Here is a 22,607-nt window from a genome sequence, read left to right on the forward strand (position 1 = left end):
AACGAATAGCTGAAACATAAATAAAGACATATTATTTTATGAGTTATAGACAATAGGTACAAAAGGCTGTACTTAAACTTTTATCTAGATATTGCTATTGTTATTGTTATTATTTTTCAATTACACTTTTGTTTATAAAATACTTAATACAACATGTTTATTTTATGCATAGTTTATTAATAATTATTGTTTTTACAATTGACACAAACTATGCTTTAAAAGATAGATCAAATTATTAATTTATATTAATATATATTATATATATACACATATGTATACCCATATTACATTGTACTTGCTCTTCTTTTTGATTTTAATGATAATAAAAATACTATTCTGTACCTAAATGTATGTAGTTATTATATAGCAAACATATAAAATATAATTTAACGGGTAAAGACATTGACAAAGGTATGCATACAGAAAGTAAGGCATTTTCTTTTAAAAAGTTCTGAATTAAAATTTATATTTTGACTATAAAAAGATGCAATAACACCTGTAGTTTATTTGTAAAAATATTTTTGCATGGATGAAACTTATTAAGACAATAACCACAAAAGTTTTATCTATTTTTTACATACAATACGGACTTAATATATGTCATATAGTGTCTTTGTTTTGTTTTTTTTTTTTTAAATAATTAAAATCAATTATTCATTAAGTTTAATTTTTCGTTTTATTTATTAATTACACATTGTGAGTAATGATAACAGAAAAATAAAAATGCTATAACACAGATAAAGTTCTTCATTATGCATATTATAATAAACATTTGGTAAAGCTAGTATGATTATTAAACTATGTTGTAAGTTTGTCCCACCTTAAAACATTTTTTTTCTTATTATTTTATCTCATTATTATTCAACAACTATTTTTGAACTGATATTGGACCACTTCAAAATATTTTAAATTTAAATTTATGTATTATGTTATTTCATTTAAAATTTTTAAATCGTCTCAGCTTACCATGAAAATTGCCTATATCAAACTCCTTAAATAACAGGTATATATTTTTTTAAATGTGTAGAATTTCTTAGTACCTACGCCGTATTAATTATTAAATAGTTTTAACTACTACTTTAAAATATCATATTTTTACCGTCACAACGATTTCTTAATCCATGCATCTATAACTTTTAAAATTCTTTTTTTTTTTAATATTTTAAACACAAAATCTTAAATTTATTACTACTGAGTTGTTTAAGAAAAAGAAAATACTTTTCACGATGATACGATATAAATGGGTTTTTTCTTGAAGTTTCTAAGTGCCTATACATTGGAATATCTTATATACTTCGTCCGTACGCCTTTGATACAGTTTGGTATGACATGTCCGTTGTCTGTGTGCTTTTTTTTTCTCTCATATATTTTTTTTCTTTTTTCTTTCTTTTTTTTTCACACCAATACTTATGTTCCCCTCATATAACAATATAATATTTGTTATTTTATGTGTGTCACACCCTATCCTTGAACATTCGGTGTCTCTTGCACATCCATCTTCGAGTTGTGCTCTCACGCGAGAAACGTTTTTCCGGACGAGACGGAACGAGCACATTTTTATGCACTGCACCCTCGTACCCTTTACAAGACCGGTATTCCACCGGGGGGGGAGTCTTATTTTCACATAATATATATTATTAGAATAATCGGTTCATATTATTCATTTCTATGGTCTGTGTTGTGAACATAATAACCATAATAATAATATCCGCAGTGGTTAACCCGTAATGTTGTCGTTTGCTGATGACCGAAATATTAACGTCACGCTAGAATTTAAAATCGCAATAATTTACATAACATTTATTAGCTGTCTACGCTTTTTGTTGGGGACATCGACATTGGACTTTATGTTGTAAAAAAAATATACACATTTATTTTTCAATATGACAAGATTAAATGTGTGTTTATATTATACGTCGTACATAAATCGTCGTTGTCTTCGAAAACTTAAATGAAATTTTTTTAAATAAGATTTTTCACTACATTATGGACGTAACCGTTACAACGATTGCCCGAAGAAATATTTACGTATACCGACTGGCGTATATTTTATGTTTTTTAATCTTTTTAATTCCAGTCCACGAATTCAACAATCGTTATAAATTATACAACGCTATTATTTATACATCGGCAATATCATTTCAGACCATATACTTTATATATATATTATTTTAAAACTGTTAACAAATTATTATGTAGCATAATATAATGATGGGCCTCGCAGATCTCCATAACTTAAACGTTTCAAAAAACGTATTATGTTTGATATTATGTATATCGGACTATATATGATAATGTTTATTATATATAGATGATATAGATATAAGACTATATAATATATTATTATAAATATTTTTGTGATTTAATATTTATTCGAGATTTCCAAAGTTAGTTGTTGAGATTATACCGTATTCCATATTTATTTAGAAAATATGATATATTTATATATATACTATACAATTTGGATTTTAGAAATAAATCATACTAGTTAAAAGTAATTACGTTCAAAAAATATTGTAATCATAAACCTGTTTTTTTCAATTTACCCATTCCTATTATATTATATCAACTATTCACTTGACAGTTTAATGTTTATTCATTAATATGTTGTTAAAAGTATAATTATATCGTTATAAGAATAATTTATTCTTTTGTTGTTTGCAGTTTAATTTCGTTAAGGTTCCAGGAGCAGAGTATTACCCTAAAAGAATGCCAAATAGGTGTCCATTATATCATAAATAGGTAGGTAGGTACTCACGGTTTAAAACTATTTGTATTTTCCCGACATGATTTCACATCCGTCGCCCTTTACACGAAGATAGTAATAGTGATAATATTAATAATATACAAAGATTCCCTCACCCTTTCAGCGATGCGAAGCGATCTCAGTGTTGTTAGCCATTGTACCTTCGGTTGGTTAAACAGGCTTTAAATCGCGTACAAACAAACTGCGGCACGGCACTGGGAAAGGTTCTGCCAATAATAATTACATTGCGAATCTGCCACGATAATATTTTAATATAACACAACGTCCGCTGTAGTAGCGCACAAGTAATTTATTTAATTTTTATTTTAAATTAAAATAATAACGATACGTTATTAATAGGCGATATAACTACCGTGTTTTTATATTAATATACCCAACATAATATTAATATTATGGAGATCCTAAACGGTTTTCGAAACGCGAAATTACCGGAAAATCGGCGGACGACGGCGATGGGAGGTCATACCGATCGCACATATATATTATATACGTCATGACAGCGGCGTGAGCACGCACGTTTGCAATGAAAAAAAAAATGGCAACTTGGAAATTGCTTTACACACAAACACACTCACACACGCGCGCGCGTCAAATATGATACGAATCATAAATATTGATGGTTAAACTGTACGCATGTATATACATAAGTACTGCTGCACTAACAGAGGTTCGTCGGTATAAGTATACCTTTATATAATATTATTTTATATTACATTATATATTATGATAGATTATTTCGATTGGTCCGTTTGGTCGTGCGGAATCTTATACATACGTATATAAAAATTGATAATAAACACGACGAGTGTGTATAATGAGAAAATAAAATCAATTGAAATGACCTAATATGTTTTATTATATAATAATAATATGGTCTACCGCGTATGACGGTATATTCCATGAACTTGCAGAAGTCTTCAATCATAATACTATATACTGCATAGATATTATTTCGCGAGTGGTTAATGGGAAATTCGTATGCTTAATAAAATTTAAAGAGCAAAATCCGATTATTCGCTGTCATTAAGTCGTTGGATATGGGGTCCCGGCACCAGTTTCATACTCAGACATTCATTTATAGAAGAGAGATTGGAATCTTAACATTTGGCGACTGGCGTGATATTAAATTAAAGGCCCAAATACAGGTATTTAAAAAAATTATCATGTATAAATAATTTCAGTGTGCATCTATCGAACAAAATATCAGCAGTTTTAGATACTTGAAAACTGATAAATTGGTTAAAAAAAGAAAAAAAAATTTGTGAGTATAATTCATTTGATGGAAAATCATAAAAGCAAAAAAAATAACACAAATAGCATTAGGTTATCGTAATATCTTGTTGACGATTTATCAGCTTTTACATATATCATGGTGCTCCATCAATTCACTTGAGGTGATTTTCTGTCTAACACACGTAGGTACATAAATTGTAATAATTTAGATGTTGTGTTTTATTTCTAACCTATACATACCGATGAATCTAGTAAAGCGATAATCATTCTAAAAACATCAAATGTTTAACATTTCAAATGTTATTCCCTTCAAATATTAACCCTAAAAAAAAGTTATAAATAAATTTAAAATATGTGAATTTTAATTTTCGGATTAAAAATAAAAATATGCAAAATTCTTGAGACTAAATTGAAATTTGAGTATGATACATCTAATTTAGTATATCACGCATAAGTGCAATTAGACAAAGATAGAAAATCACCGCTTTCGAAATCATTAAAATCGATCAAAACGTATGCCAACGCTAAACCTATTTTTGAAAATTACGCAACTCTTGCTTGCAGACAAAAGTCTAGTAAATTAGGTTGGCGCTGGACCCGGATTATATAATACAACCCGAACAGCCGACAGCTGCATCAGGGATCTTCCATCGAGGCCAAACGGTCGTTTCGCCAGCCGATTTTCTCGTTTTCTACGAGTGACGTTTGCATATAATTATACTAATATAATATACATTGTATTTACACTATATTATACCTGCAGTGGACAATATGATATTATTGTTATTATTTATGGAGGTTTTTTCCAGAGTCTACGCAACATTTCGTTTCACAACGCGTTTCTCGCCCCCCATGAAAAACTCTGTGCAAACATTTCGAAATATTAACGAATTAACATTTTTCCTTTTGTCCATTATATGACATGATATTAATATTAAAGTACTATTACAATATTATACGGACAGATATTATTATTATCGGATCATTCGGATCTCTGCAAGCGATTTCGGCAATTCGAGTCTATGAAGTGGTACGGCGACAGTGGTTTAGATTCTATCCTATACAGTACTCGAACCGGTAAATCCTGGCATCATTCGAACAGCTAGTGTATACAAGAATAATAATATGATAGTGCTTGAGTTATAATAATTATGTTATTATTGCCGTTATACACACACACACAGATATACGGGTTCTTGTACATAATAAATGATACAAAAAAAAAATAATAAAAAAACGTTTTTAATTTTTTATATTGTAAATATTTTTATAAATATATGGACGACTGCAAATTTGCAAAAAAATCTATATTGAAATTTTCAGTTTTTCTAGCAGAACATTTGAAATTATGTAACAATAAATTTAATTTAAAACTTTATTTCGTTTTTTTTTTTTACACATTTTAGGTTATTTATTTTTTATTTAATTTTGTGGTATTATTTTAAAATATTTTATCAATTACCTTTATTTTTAACAAAAATTATGAAATATATTTTTTTTACACAAGCCGTACTACTGAAAACATAACTGTACTATTTTGCAATTTAAACACTAAAGCACGTGCTTAAATAAATTAAATGATTTTTTTGTTTAGTAAATGTATTAAAATATTTTTGGTTCTTAAGATATATTTTTTTTAAATACTAAATGTATATATATTTCAATGCATTTATCATAATTATTATTAAATTTTAAAGTATTAAGCTTATTTTTAAAACTGTACGTAAGTGCACTAACACTTAGTTTTAGCTCTATTTAAAAACTTAAACATTACATTTTTACAAAAAATAAATTTTTAATATTTTACTTTTTAATGCTTGAAGTGTTTGAAGTTTTGTAAAAATAGTAATACTAAGAAAAATAGTGCAAACAACTACTGTATAACAATTTATATATCCTTGTGTAGAGTGTAGGTACGAATAAGATCATGCAATAGATACATGAAAGGGTTTTGGGACAGGCACACAGGTTTAAGGACTAAAACTACTGGTTACTTTACAGATTTCAATCCTTAGTAGTTACTAGTTTTGAACATATACACGGTAGTTTTGATAGTTGTTTTACCGAGCATAAACGTACACATAACAATATTATTGATTATTATCGTCATCGGTGTCAACGGGATATTTTCTTATTATAGATGTCCACTGGGTCTTAAACATTTTATCCTCTTTACAATTTATTGCAGATCTACGAAATTTACTGAAAATTATAATATTATCAAAGGGATTAAAAATAGAATCTATATATGAAAATTTCGAGAGAACTTTACAATTTAATATTTTATTATAATATTATATCATATTGTTATCATAATTCATTATTGTTAACTATTTGTCAAAGGCACTTTTATTTTCCTCGAAATATTATATATCTCGATAATTGTATTTGCATTAATAAATGTATAATCTGTTAAATTCTACAATGATAAATATCATAGGCACTTTATTGCATACAGTAAAACTCATAATAATATTTCAAGTACATCGAGCGACGTTTTATAATTTACTGAATCAAATATTCATGTGTGAAAAATATCCTGTAATTTTAAAACTATTGATGCTCGACATACTTTTATATTTTGGAGACAAACCCGCTATATATTACAAACACAGAATCGAGATCTAATTACCCTTAATTTAATGCGACGTATATTGCCATATTTAATTTTTTCTTAAAAAATACATAAATCGTTTTACTTTAGTCATATATGCAGATACTGATAGACCTACTAATATCCCTCGTGGGTATGATTATCTCCAATATATAGGAACATTATTTATCATATAAATACCATATTATGTAATATTATACTATATATTTAATGCATAATAAAAATTATTTTCTTTGATATCACCCAGCGTACTATAAATTAGTCATTAGTCAAAACTCTTGAGATTATCGAATTTAAACGAAGTAAGTTGTCTATATATTTTTTACACTTACAAAAAGTTTATTTTGTTTATTTTTTATCTATACGTATTTGCTACTTAAAAAAAATAAAATTTGAACAGTTTGTTCTATTGTTTTGTTATTTTGTAATTGCAATATATTTTGTACGCACATAATTAAAAAAGAAAGAGTATATATATATTTTTTTAATTATATAAGTATTACATATTTTGCAATCGGTACAATATAAGAAAGTAAACAGTTTAACTTATTTATATAAATACTAAGATTCTACAAGCATGAAAGTTATCCACGGGGGGCATAGAAATTAATGATACGTGGAGCTATGATTTTTCCCTCCCATCTTTATCTTTAATCTTTAAATAACAATATTTCACCCATAATACGTTTATATATAGTACGAATTTATGAAAACAAAAACATTCTCAAAAATAAGCAAGTTCAATTAAATTCCATTTACAAGAGAAATATTAAAGTGTGAATATCGATAGTGGCCAGTGATACTCTAATAATTGGATGGTAAATACTGAATACAATTTTAATTTAAATACATTCTGCTAATTGATAACGTCTTGTATCTAAATAAACAATTGAAATTAAAATACTGTTAAAAAATAAAAGTTAATCTTTGAACTAAAATATTTGAGAAATAGTAGACCACACTAGAGTTTGACTGACAACGATCTAAGAATTTGTAATCTAAACTTTTTTTATTGATTATCAACTGGCATGTTAAAATGTTTGATTATTTACTTTGACTATCTAGTAAAATTATTAATATTCAATTTTTGGTTATTATTGTTTATTTTTTTCTTTCAATAATAATGTATAGACAATCGTTTAACATTATTTTTACTACATAATAAAATAATATCCTTATGATGATTAATTTTCTTCATATTTTTTCTAGAATTTAGACAATGTTCATTTTACATAATATCTAGATAATTAAATTGTTTTTTATAATTACATTATTTAATATCCGTTGCTACATTACACTACACAATACATACAGTTTTTAATTAACATAACATGTTTTTAATAAGTTTAATAATAGAAAATGCAATTTTCACTGGACTATAATATTTAAAATTATATAATATTAACATATTGTACTCTATAGCATAATTAATAACAATGAGTTGGCTATTCCTGATCAATAACCAATATTTAATAGTAATTATATAATTATATTATGTTTGATAATAAATGTATTACTTGTACATAGAGACATTATAATATTAGTTATGACTTCATTTGAAATTCATTCTTCTAATAAATTCTCGTAATATTATATATTATTATAGTACAAGGTTGTGTAAACGACGCCGACGTCGTACAACAATAAACGTCCCGCTTAATAATAACTTAAAACAATATGAAACTTGTTATTGCATTTACGAGACCTGAGATAGCAGTGCCAATTATTCACGAGGGAAATTGTTATAATTTTTTTTTTCAGCGTTATCGAAAAAGATACGAGACGGTTCGTTAGGTTTAGCCCCCGCAATGCTATAATTGATGTAACGGAGATAAGACGAATCTTTAGTAAAAAAAGGGGTTTTTTTCGCGTCTGAGGCGATCGAATTTTTTTATTTCCGACGCGTAAATCTGCCGACCGCTAAGAATTCGAAAAATTACTAGTAAAAGATTTAAAATGAATATAAAAAAAAATATAACCACACCGAATAACCGTCATTCGTACGGCCAATGGTACGTTTGTCTTGGACACTTATTTTTTTCACCTCTATAATACCGCATTCCGGTAGCTGCAAATGGAATCGGACCGGTGTATTTTAGTGTCACCAGTCGTCATATTTTTTTTTATTTTGGTCTACACAATCTTCCGATAAACACACACTAAGTATATATTGTACATATTATTATATGATGCATTATACATTCATACATTTATCCATTGAAACTGAAGGGCGACCAGAGTCATTCTTAAATATTTCTTTTTCGATCATGTATAACGCGTCCTTAAATTCGTCTAGAAATATTTTATGCGATTATAATATTATAATTTATCACCACAAATTCAGGTTTATTACAGTAAATATTCCTAAATGCCGTTATATTGTTATGTCATTGTATGGAAATAAAAGTACGAAATTGTATCTCACGATCAATATTTAAATTTAAACGGTGGTGGTGTGTGGTGAACTTAATATTATTGTCTCTCGCTATTTACGTTTCGATGAGTTTTGTATCACCATCGTCTTTTCCTAAGTCAACTGATGACACTTACGAATTATATGTCATCAATCTGATCGACTTATAGAGGGAATGTGGGTACATCCAATTTCCTCCAAAATCCCAACGCCACGTGTCGGTTTACAAAAATATAAGAGAAAGATAAGGAATGATTCCTGCATTTTCTTTTGGATATAGCTAGTATGGTTCAAATGCTTCAATTATTATAAATAAAAATAATAATATACCTACAAGATTACGGCACGTAAGTTATCTAAGAATATGGCGAATTAGAATTAATATTTATTGGTCGTGGTTTAGCCGCAGGAAACTAATAAATAACGTTGACGAGAACTGCAGAAAATATAATAATAACAATAAATTATAATGATATAATTTTATTGCTAAATAATATATTATTATGGCTCGCAACTATTATCGTTAATCGATTCCGACTCATGTTTATAGTTTCCATGTTGTAATCGATCCTTATCGAAAATTGGGAGGTCCGAGGTATTATTAAATCTGTTTGTTTTTCATATTTTTTTATTTGAAACACATAATAATATTTTATTATCTTATATAGGTTTTACTGGCCACATGTATCAATAATATTGATACTTATATTGACACTGCAACATGTTTTAGATCGTTATTGAATAGCTATAGCTAGTAGGTATGTGAGAATTTCTTTTCAACGCCGTTATCTTTATTATAATTCTCAGTAGCATATACCCATACCCGGTGAAAAATAAATGTGGTTATCATTAATGTTTTGTGTTTTTTATTTAACTAAGAATATTTTTATTCGTCGTCGTTATTAAGTCTGCATCATTAAATATGAAAATATTACGTAGGTGGTAAGTAGGTACCAGATATACCATAATAAGTATGATATGCCATAATTGGCAATCGAATTACGACGACTAAAAATCGTGTTAATATTGTATATAAAATATTTTAAACCATTTTTGTTTATGGAAAATCTTAACCAGCATAAAATACAATTATTGCATAATTTTTTTAGTTTTGTAATGGGTCGTTGCTTATGACTTATAGTTTATGACATATAAGCCGAAAACTCAATACAAATATTGATATATTGACATATATATTTACTCACACGAAACTATATTATAATATGTTTCGAATCAGTAAAGTAAGGTAAAATATTTCAAGCATTTAAATAATATTTATACCTAATATTATTATTAGCGTAACTATGTATTTAATGTGAAAAGTTGGAGAGTTCTATTTATTATGCTGCCGTAATACAAGAAAACAGGCGTTCAGATTTTTTATAAATCAAATGATATTTTACCAGACTCGTTTTAGATAGTGAATGGTGTTTTATTATATTTGTTAACAAATGTAATCGATTTGCGGTTCATCACGACTGTAACGCATTTGTTATAATCGTGCGGGAAAACGTGAAATTACAATATATTTGACGGTCGTTATTATTGTATCATTGTAGTTAGGCATTTTTTTTTTCTTTTTCTGAAAAATATTGCAATAAATAACCAATTGTACTACTCGAATTATAGGCAATTTGTGGAAACACGTTTAATATAACATGGGTTGCCGGATAATAGCAATAATATAATAATAATAAAAAAAAAAAATGTTTTCTATATAATATTATGAAAAATATTGTGCCATCCGGCCACTCCCTTCGGACTTTGTTCATTTGGTAACTTCAGCCGTCGTAGCGGCGACGGGTGCGCAATATGTTCACCTTTTAACATTTGCATACGTATAGCATGTACCCCATCACTGGAGTCGCGTAATGAATCAAAAATTATACTCAAAGACACACGCGCTGCAGCGTGTCTACCCGGTCATTTAATAATACAAAGCGCATTGAATGAAATCAACAACGTCACGACCCCAACACAATAATAATAATATATTACAATATTATAACATACTCGTGTCCGGGACGTCCGCGACAAAAATGCAGCTGAACAAAGTTGGCATATTATATTTAATAATATAAATATGATATACTCAATTCGTCGTGCTCCAAGTACAAATGCATTAAAATAACAAATTATTGTTTGTATATTTATCAAGCAGAATCAGGGCCGAACTGGGCCACTGTGCTACTGTTCTATTTCTATAGCACAGTGGGCCGCACGGCTCAATTTTGTAATAAGATACTTGAGTTTAATAAATGAACAAAAAAAGGTCTTTTTTTTATATTGTATCCGTGAGTTTATGGGCTGCCTGTTTACTGAGAACAGTAGGCCGGTATTCTCCCAGTCCGGGCCTGAGCAGAATGATTTGACAGAAAAACCAAATGACATCATATAATTATTTTGTTATTAATTTTGGACTCTGAAACGTTATCACAGCTTAAACTTGTTTTTTTATTTTTTTAAATAACAGTAAAATATTATAATGGCTACAGAAAACAATTTTTTTTTACAATTTTGTCAACCGGAAATTGAAACTGACATTAAAAATATATGGTGTCAAACATTGGTTGAATAGCGATTAGTGTGACAGATATAATATGACAGAGAAGTACCTATACATAATACTGCTAATAATATGATATTAAATTTTAGATACTGGTAAAATAAAAACTAATTTAATATTTTTGCGGAAGTTTTATCATCAAATAATAATTTTATTTATCATTTTATTTTCATCCAACTTTGTAATATTATTAACGATTTTTTTTTTCAATTAAATACGTTTTAAAATTAAAATATTTAACTTGCTTTATTCATAATTCAAAAAAGTACATAAATAAAAATACCCCATCGGTATGTATGACATGCGTACCTACTCCAAAATCTTTAGAGGGTTGTGGTATGAGACACTAAAGCAAAGAAGATAAATTGCTAAATATTATGAAAATATACAAATTCGTTAAACTTATTATATCATTATTATTATTATTATTATTTTAAATATTGTAGAATACTAAATAATTACCTAAAATTAATTATCAAATAATATAGACATCATATCTCACAAGAATATGACAAACAAGTTTATATTGTACTTAATAGTTTTTAATCTTTCGAATAAATGATTTCCTTGTCAACGAATGTTAAAAATTCGTAACACAACAGCTCGTCAGCAAAAAAGTATATTTAAGACAGTTCACGTAGTATTGTATTCACATGGCATTTTTTTTATAGATATAATGAGATTATAATACATAATTTAATTGTTTTGTGTATTGAAATGTTTCTATTTAACAGCATGATGTACTTAAGAAATTATTTAAAAACTATTCAATATTCATACAATATTTGGTTCATCTCAATAAACGCATTAATAACGTTTACTCGTATTTTAATAGTTATGGATATCGAACGATTATGAATCATATTGCAATATTAACATGCCAAGAACGTATGAAAATTATATATTTACTTAAAATGATTAAAGTTAAGTCGGTAAAAGTCGATTTACAGCGTAGTTTAATCACAATAATAATTATATTGTCTACCATATGCGATCATACAAAACCGATTAAACCAAAGAACTTTGAGCATCGTCATTCCAAAATTAATATTCAATAGTAGGTATTTATGGTACGAAATGGGATCGTGAAAAGGGATTTCATTCAAAAATGTATTATTATTTTCCATTATTTCATATTATAATTGTGAAATGATACTGCAGACTACTACAGTACACGAATATTTTATAAATATAATATTAAGCATTGATTTCGAAAAAAAAATAAATGTATTACTGTTGGATATGAATCTCATGATACTCATGAATGTATTATAATTTCGATACATCCAGTTATTTATTATATCATTATTTATTTATTTCATCATATCCTTATAATACATTAAAATTAAATATTATAGATGGCTAGCTAGGGACAGTTAAGTTAATACATAATTATTGTAATATTATAAACAATAGTTTTATTCATAAGTTATTTACTGTATGTACGTACTCGTTTTTGGATTGCTTGACAATTTATATTTTAAGACGTATTCATCTTGTACTTAATTTAGACACATGAACACAAAATATTATAAATATCTATACACAACTGAAAAGTGTAACCAAAAATAATATTTTAAATGAAAACATGACGCTGTTAGAAATTTAAAAATAAAATTCTGATATTGTACATATGAAAAAATTTAAATATTTTAACTGAGTTATATTTTTTAAATTCTTACAATTTAAATGAACATAGTATATACGTATAATCGCATATTATGTAAATCATTTTGTTTTTAATAAGTATTAATTAGCTCTACCATTGTAATAATATAAAATAATATATTTAAACATTGAAATTATAGTAATATTATTATTTGCAATTATATATAAGCATGCGATGTTGTTTAATCTAAAATAATAATAGGCTAATTAATTAGGCTGTAACCAATTTTATGAACAAATTAAGTGAAATTATTAGTTGTTTTTCAATGTTTTTTTCAAAATAATTCAACTTTGTTAATTAAAATTTGCTTAAGAACTACATTCATATACATAAACGTATATAAATTATATCTACAATAAATAATAATTACATAGGTAGTTTAAAAGTGAACGTTAAATTTTTTTAAACTTTTTATTGCATAATTACCTAGTATATATAATTTAATAATATACCTTAATATATAAAATGTATATACCTGATACACATTTTTATTGAGTTTAATTATGTTGTTCCATTCATTTTTCTTAATCTTAAAATTGGTAATTGAGTTACAACGTTAATATTAGTTCACGTGTTGCTGTTAACAGTTGGAGTCCAATGTATAATATTTGAAAGTATATATTATATACTTTCATTTAACTATACGCATAATAATTGTTACATTTGATTATATTTATTTTCAAGTTCATTATTAATCCGTATTAACTTTTAAAGTGTACATATATAATCATACAAATTAAAAAGTGCACACTATGTTTTTCTTTTATTAAAACTAGGTACATATCGAATAATGCATTTTTAAATACATATTTTTCGATTCGTATAATTTTTTTAAACTTGATGATAATTTTGATTATTATTACGCTATTATAATCAAATGTGACAATAATAGTTCTTAACGAAATATTCCATTATCGCTTTTTTACGACATACCTAGTGAATAATTATAACGCAAATGTATTTACATATAATATGGTACTTTAATCTATGCCTATACAATAATAATAAAATATTTCATATTATCGTGTAGTCATGATTGAAAACATGTCTTACTCTAAGGAAAAATATTTTTTGTGATATCTTTTAAAATACGTATACTTTTTTTGTTATGGTAGTTATTAGACAATATAAATCATATTCTTTATGTTAAATAATAAATTTATTGTTTTACCTTACAATATGAATTATATTTCTTGTATTTTTAATAATTATATTTTAAAAAAGAAACAGTTGCCTACAATTTCATCTGCAACTATATCTTTGTATTTATTTTTAAATTTAAATTAATAAAAAAAAAAATATTGAAAATAAATTTATTAACACAAATATAATTTATTGTATTAGTAACTTTAAAAAAAAAATTAAACAACAATGATCTTCAATTGTATACCTAAATAAAGATTAATTATATGAAAATATAAGTATAAGTTATATTTTATGACTATTTAATATTAAGCACTTAATTTATAGTATAGTGTAACGTTAACTACTTATCTATATGTAAAACTGTAAAGCTAAATATAATTATTTTTAATTTTATAGTATTGATTATATGTAATCTATAAAATCACTACATTCCATTGTCATTATACATGTATCATAATGCCTAGTTGAGTAGCCAGACGTTTTTAAAATCTGATTACTATGTGTAAAACTTAAAAAAATAATATTATTATTATTATATCCACATATTACTATATATTCGTAACATATTAGATAAAACTGGCCTTTGTCGATTTGTAATAGTAATCTTGAATTAAATTAATTTTGTTGATGTTTTAATAACGGTATATACTATTGAAATACATGGTCGTGTGATGTATACTTGCAATAACTACTAACTAGTAACTAGTTTTATATCTTATAATAACTAAAAATAAACTTTATACTAGCGTTTAAGTCACTAACCCACCAATATTTTATCTCGTTGTCACTCAAGTGATCCATACACAGTATCATCAACACACCAGGGACGGCCAAACTTTTTTTGTCGCGAACTACTAAAAATATACTTCACCTTTGAGGATTCGACTTCGATAAAAATTATTTTTTATTATTAAGTTAATTTACCATTCTATCACGATCGACTTTGAAATCGTTTGTGATCGACTGTTTGCTATACACTGTTTCAATTACAATTTATTTCTTGATTTTTAACAACCGTTAAACATTAATCATTGTATACTTTATGATTAAAATTTTTTTTGGTAGATTGACAGTTGTCAGCCACAATTTATATTTCTTTTTCTCCAAAACCTTCATTACGCAAGGATCACCATTGGCCTTGTAAAATGTAATCCCAAATAGTACGAATCAAACTTGTAATAAAATGATTATAATATATTATATTTTGTTGACACATTTTAAATATGATCAATGAAGAAAAAAAAGATGCTATGAGTAAATCTAATTTTTGTGCCATGTTTCATGTAATAATATTATAATATAATTTATGTTGCGCAAGAAAAATACAAAATATAATGTAAATCAACAGAATTTTATATTTATTTTAAAAATAGGCTAATGACCACAGTCGTTGAGGTCTTAACAGATGATGAACAAAATAAAAAAAAAAGCACTTTCAGCATTTTTATATCCATCTGGCATTAGTTCAATCTTGAACAACCCTTTCGTAGTATTATTATCATTGATTTTAAATTGTTGTATTCAATTGAATAAGCAATGATGATATAATGATAGATTATGTTATAGCGTTATTTTTCGAAACACTCCAAAATATGTACAAACAAAAATATAATAGTTAAATAAAATATAATCAAATGACTCATCGTTGTTTACACCTTTATTCATAGACAATCACTTTATACCCAATGATTACGGATTCTTAATTTTATAGATTTCATAAATAGTTACAAATGCACCTGTACCTATACACCCATTAATTAGATTTTACCAAATTCATTCAACTTTTCGTTTATAATAAAATTATACACAATAAACCATATGACATGTAGGTATAACAATAATTCAACCCGATACTGACAGTCAAATATTTTTAGGAACATACAACATTTTTATCCAATTATATTATTTTCTTGCTCTTTGGTTCTATTTAATTTCAGTAAATTATATTACTCATCAATAATCGAAAATCACAATTATTTATAACTGATATTTTACGCTCGTTGGCATATTAAGTTATACTTGTATATCATTGTACACCTTATTCCTAACTTAGCAATTTAATTATCGTAAGTTATAAAACGAGCATTTATTAACGACAGATATTAATAATTAAGTTATTTAATTCAAAAATAATAAAAGTTTATTATATAATATGGTTTACAAATTTATAGTGTAAAATGTAAAAGTTTTACTAACAAAATTTTGAAAAACGCATGTTTTCAAAATCATTTCTACGCTTTAAATCACAGATATACAATATAAGTTCTCCACATTTGATAATATATTCTAGTATTATATAAATAAAAATTACGTCAAAATTTTTAAACTGTTTGTCATAAAATTTAATTCACTAAAACATATCAATCGAAAATATTTCAATACAAAACAATGTAAAGTTTTAAACTTTTAATTGAAATATTAATCAAATGTTTAGGTTAGCTTTATCACATAAAATATTCAATATGTTGTAAGTGTATTAAATTGCTTCAATCAGGAACGAATACAATTATTAGTAAACGTCGAGAAAATCGTTGTGCAATACAGAAGACGCGACGTACTTCATAAATTATGCTTGCTTGGCTAAGAAAACTACTGATGCGGAAATTCGATTTTGTATCGTTCGCTGACAGACTATTATATTTTGTTGTTTTAATGAATCTATAATGTTATATTAGAGTGTATGGATTAAGTGAACACGACGCACGTCTAAGACATTCGATGAACGTAGTTGGCGCCGACAAATACGCATCATTACCATGTCCAGACGTAGGCCGTACCGCGCCTTTCTATGTTCCAGACAACGTGGAAGGATGTTAACACATCTTCTGCACCCCCCCCCCCCCCCTAACTTAAAAATCTATTAATTCACAGTTGATTAGAAACAACGAATTTCGCTGTACATCTTGGTTAAAATATAATATTATATTACATGCCACGATTTATTTTCGAACTCAATGAAGATATGTATAAATACTATGAAGATCAATTTTATTGTACTACGTCGTCTTAATCGTCATTTCAGCAAGAGAGAAAGAGAGTTGATTTTTGAAAGTGACAACATACATGAGTTTTCTGGACGATAAAAACCCGTATAGGTATTACAGCCGGGTCGTGTTCGTGTATGGGTCGTGGGTGGTTTATTATTTATTTCGATTTTTCGACAAAGTGTTGTAGGTAACATTTCGTGTGTTTGCTAGCAATGGTGTGTGTGTGCATACGAGTCGGAGCCAAGACAAACATGTTAACAAATTAAACAACTACCGGACGTCGTCGTAAAGAGCCGTCCTGAACAAATATAACATCGATTTATACGCGTGTATGTTCTTTTTTATTTCCCTCCCCCTCTCTCGACGGCGAACAGGGTTCCCTTTGTGAGCTGCGCGTATACACCGAATATTCGGTTTCAAAGCAAATTGACGGAGAGCAAAAACAACAGAAATACTATGCTGCTAACACAAAATATAGTCGCGACGTCGACGACGACTTATACCACAATAGGTAGAGGAGAGGTACCTACCTATTATACTGAACACAACTGTAGTGAATCGCCGCTGAAGCACTTTATACATTTTATTCGATATGTGATGATGCACAACACATTGTATTATACTCAGCACCGCAATTATAGGTACAATGTATTTTCTCGCCCACGCGCCCGAAAAATGAAAAATGCATTTGTGAACCAATCTGTAGAGGGCCTCGGCGAACGGTTTAGTGTAAACAGACGTGACTCACGCGTTCGTGTGTATTTTATTTTGTCTTTCACGACGACAGTGACTGGCGCGGCGGCTGCAACGTACAAAATCAGTACCACCTGAGTCATTTAATATTTTGGACGTGTATATCTTTAAAATGGATGGTACACACGTCATAAGTAACTGCTAATCGCTAAACGTACAACGAGTTCGAAAGTATGGATGAGGTCTGGTCGCGAACAATTTGCTGGTGCGATCATGTCGCCTGTGCGTCATATATTATACGATTTTCTTTTTTAGGTCAATTTATGATATAAAATCAATATAATTCATAATGAACTGACTTAAAACGGGTATATCATTGCATTATTACATGTATCGCTCATTCGCACATTCGAATGGTGGTTTATCATTGGTTGGTCGATATCCTGTTCTGGCCAACCTGTCACGTGTCGTGAGTGACTATGTAATGAATTTACAGTCTGTACATTACACGAATATAATGTATAATGTTGGGGTTTTTTTTAACAGAAATACATGGTAAAGCTATATAATATACTCGTATAATGCAATTTTGAGATGAACTTTATTTTGAAACGGAAAATAATCGTTGATAATTTGAAAATATAGCGGTAGGTAAAATACTAAAATATATTATAACTATATTATAGTTTGTTAAACTTGGTATTAAGAAAAAGCATTTTTTTAAATATTTATATATGTTTATAATTATATTAATTTGTTATAATACACTCAAGACTATTAACTTGGATTAAGTATTTTTTTGTCTATTGGAAAAACTTGTTTATATATTTTCACTGAGCATGACATATTGAATGTATTGTACTTAACTCTTTTTTGTTTTAATTTATAAAATGGTTAATAACAATGTATATTATTATATTATTAATAAATTTTTGGAATCATAATATTTTTTATGTATTTATAAAATATAACATATAATTGATTATAAAGTAGTACTATATCCAAACTAAATAATATTGGTTTCAACCTCTTGGTAGTAATACTTTGATGTTGAAAACGAAATAAAGATAAATAATTGCTTATAAATATTTGGCTTATTAAATATTTTGTTGTATGACTTTGTCCTTTGGGAAAATATTACAAATGTTTGAATTCAATAGACCGAATTTGGTAACTTGCCCTATAGATCGTTTCATGGTCCCTAAACCGAGCAAAACAAATTAAATAAAAAGTTTTATTCTTTATTTTTTTATTTTTTTTTTTTTTTTTGAGAGAGAAAAAATGAAGATTTATTATTATAATTATTACTTATCATTATAATTGTGATATGTTATTATGTATAAAATAATGATATGTTAATATGTTTGCGTATAAGCAGCGTGTACATTTAATTGCCATTAACAAACGCCTGATACGATGACGGGTTTTCGTATGTCTTCGGGAAATTTAAACATTATTACAATTCTGTGTTTTCACGTTTATTCAAATCTACTCATATATATTTAGTTAACTTCTTAGACATAAATAATTTGTTAAACATTAAGTGAATAATATGTTGAAAGGTACGTGGGATACTATATAATATTATACTGTTCAATGTTTCAATGTTTATTCAAAAAATAATTTATTCCATTTTATTTGACGTTTCTAAAAACAATATGAAATAATAAAAATAATAATTGTGCGTACTAATTCAAACAGGGAAAATAATTGGTTTTGTGTAAATTACCGTTTGATACCAAAATTAAATTTGAATAATATGAAAGTATGGATTTGGAAAACGTTTCAAGAATATACACTTTTTTCAATATATTACATGTCCTGTCTTTGCGTACGTCATGTCAAATAAATACTATATTTCACTTTTCAAACTCCGAACAATGATGATGTACACGGCGTATATGAAGAAAAAAAGTCTAATTAAAAAAATATTTTGTTTAATCTTCTGTCATTCGAGTAGTGACATGATTGGCCGGATATACGTGTATTTTTATTTTTTATTTTTATTACTCGTCTATCAACGAGACATAGTTGACGGGTTCCAATGAAATCTCAGTCGTCCAAATATTTAATTATAATATAAACGCAACGTATAATGTTTCGACACATGATCAGAATAAAGAATGGGGCCAAAAAGCGTGTCATTAAAATTTTTCGACGAATTTAATTTAAATTTATTTCCAACGTCATGTTGTTTACTGTCTAACAACGGTTAAGAAAAAATGCGTGTAAAATCCAGTTGTTATTTATTTGATGTGTTCTTGAAAATTCTAATCGTAGGATTGCAATTACAATATATTATTATACTTGCGTGGGCTAAATAGGTTAATTTATTGATCAAAAAAAAAAAAAAAAACGAATTTTTATTTCATTGTAACTATATTGACAAGAAAATATTTAAGCACCTCGTAAAACATACCAATTTATTATGTTTCTTTATTGAACTCAACTCAGAAATTTAAAATTGTATTAAATATAGAGAAAACCATTATCATAAATTTATAAACGTGTTGGGAATCGTATTTGTATGATATTTTATGTAAAACAGAAGAATACAAATATATTTAATGTAGACAAACTACCAAAAAAGTAAGAATTTTTGAACTGACAAAACGCTGTTATAATATAAATTTAAAGGTTTCTTTTTCAAAAACACGTGCAGTTATTTCATTAAGAAACATAATGGAAATTTGATACAATTCGCAATGCAATGTATCTATTCTCGCACGGAGTTAAATGTATATAATCAACTATAACATACAATCGTAAAATTTTATAGGTATTCTTAAAACACGTGTAGATGAATAATAACATAGATCATCGATTTCCGGATCCAATTAATCATTGTTACGTGTGTATAATAACACCACGAAATAGTGTCTAAACACGAAAGTATTTTGAGAAACCAGTTTCGTTATTTTAGAGTAATCCCAGACGGTTTTTTCTTTATTTGTACAAAATACCATATCGTACATAATAAAACATTCAAAACAATGTCCGATAGAACAACGTATACTGTAGACCTATAATTCACTAGTCTTGTATAAAATCATTTGAATGGAATTTATATTAGATAATATCCGATGATTTAATGCTAATTTAAAAAATAACAATCGTAAATAATAATCATTGATTCGTACTAAAATTACTGTTGAAAAAAACTGTACACCTAATTTATTTTGTCGAATTTAATATATAGACTTTCCATATACGATCACATTAACTGTAAGTCTCGAATAAAAATAAATGAAAATTGTATTAACGAACAGGTGCTTTTTGACTGGATTGTAAATATATTACCTTATGCAGAAATAAAAATAATATATTCTGCGTTACTCCATCCATATTTTGACTTTATTTTGTTCGATTGAAAGCAGAGGACTGTTTCTTACACATATACCAGTGGTGACGTTTTCCACGATGTAATTTAAAATATTATACTTTCGATTTATTTAACAGTCAATCATGCAACGAACATTTTTATATACAATGTATGTACATACAATTTTGGGACCCTTGTCACAAAAATAATATTAAAAATGATCGTCGGAGAACGACGTAAAACAAAAATATGATCGAAAGTCTCTTGGGAAAACAAGGGATTTAGTTTACAGCTATAATATTTTTTTTTTCATATCGAAAGCCGCATGTTATCATTAATAAAATATAAGCCCGTGTACTCATCATGACAGGACTTGGCTATTGAGAGGACAATGGAAACTAATATTATTTCATGGTTTGATTTTATTGATCGGACGAGATATAATGTAGGTATATACATTTCAGTATAATTTACTATACTAGGAGTATCCATATTGTACATTTTATTAAATATGAAGTATGAAAATCGAATGATTTTTATTCTATTGTATTATATTGTATTTTGTTATAAGTTTTTTCATACTAATTTGACGTAAACAATAACAATGAGTTTCTTGCACATTATTTTATATGCATGCCAGGTATAGACAGATAGTGAACTTGTTTAAAAAAAAAAAAAAAACTGTAAAAATCGACTTCAGTCGTAATCGTTATATTTTGCATTACTCATTATTTCCTTAAAAGGGTCGGCCAAATGGAATTATAATAAAACAGCCGGTAACCCCTAGTAAAAAAATAGGTAATGATTGTTAAAAAAATATATCATACACTTACATTATAGGTATAATATAGAAAAAAAATAATTATCATAAAAATAGAAACTCGGTAATATATCATGCGTAAATATTTTAGTATGGCCAATTATTAAATAGTAAAATATCCAGTGGGTAGTGGAAAAACACGTGTTATACTATGTATAATAGGTACCCGCTGAGAGTTAGACACCATTCCTGACCGTAATCATTTATATTTTGTTAATCCTAGCTATATTGCACGTTGTATAACTGCTTAGTCGAACGGCAGCATACATTTCCAATTTGAAACAATATCAATGAGTGGTGCCAATATATAATTATAGGCGCAACATTAACACTGGAAAATATCAATAAATAAATACAATAATAATATTAGTTTTTTT

The sequence above is a fragment of the Melanaphis sacchari genome, unplaced genomic scaffold (genome assembly GCF_002803265.2).
Source record: "Melanaphis sacchari strain LSU unplaced genomic scaffold, SCAv2.0 Contig0_pilon_pilon, whole genome shotgun sequence".
Classification (NCBI taxonomy): Eukaryota; Metazoa; Arthropoda; class Insecta; order Hemiptera; family Aphididae; genus Melanaphis; species Melanaphis sacchari.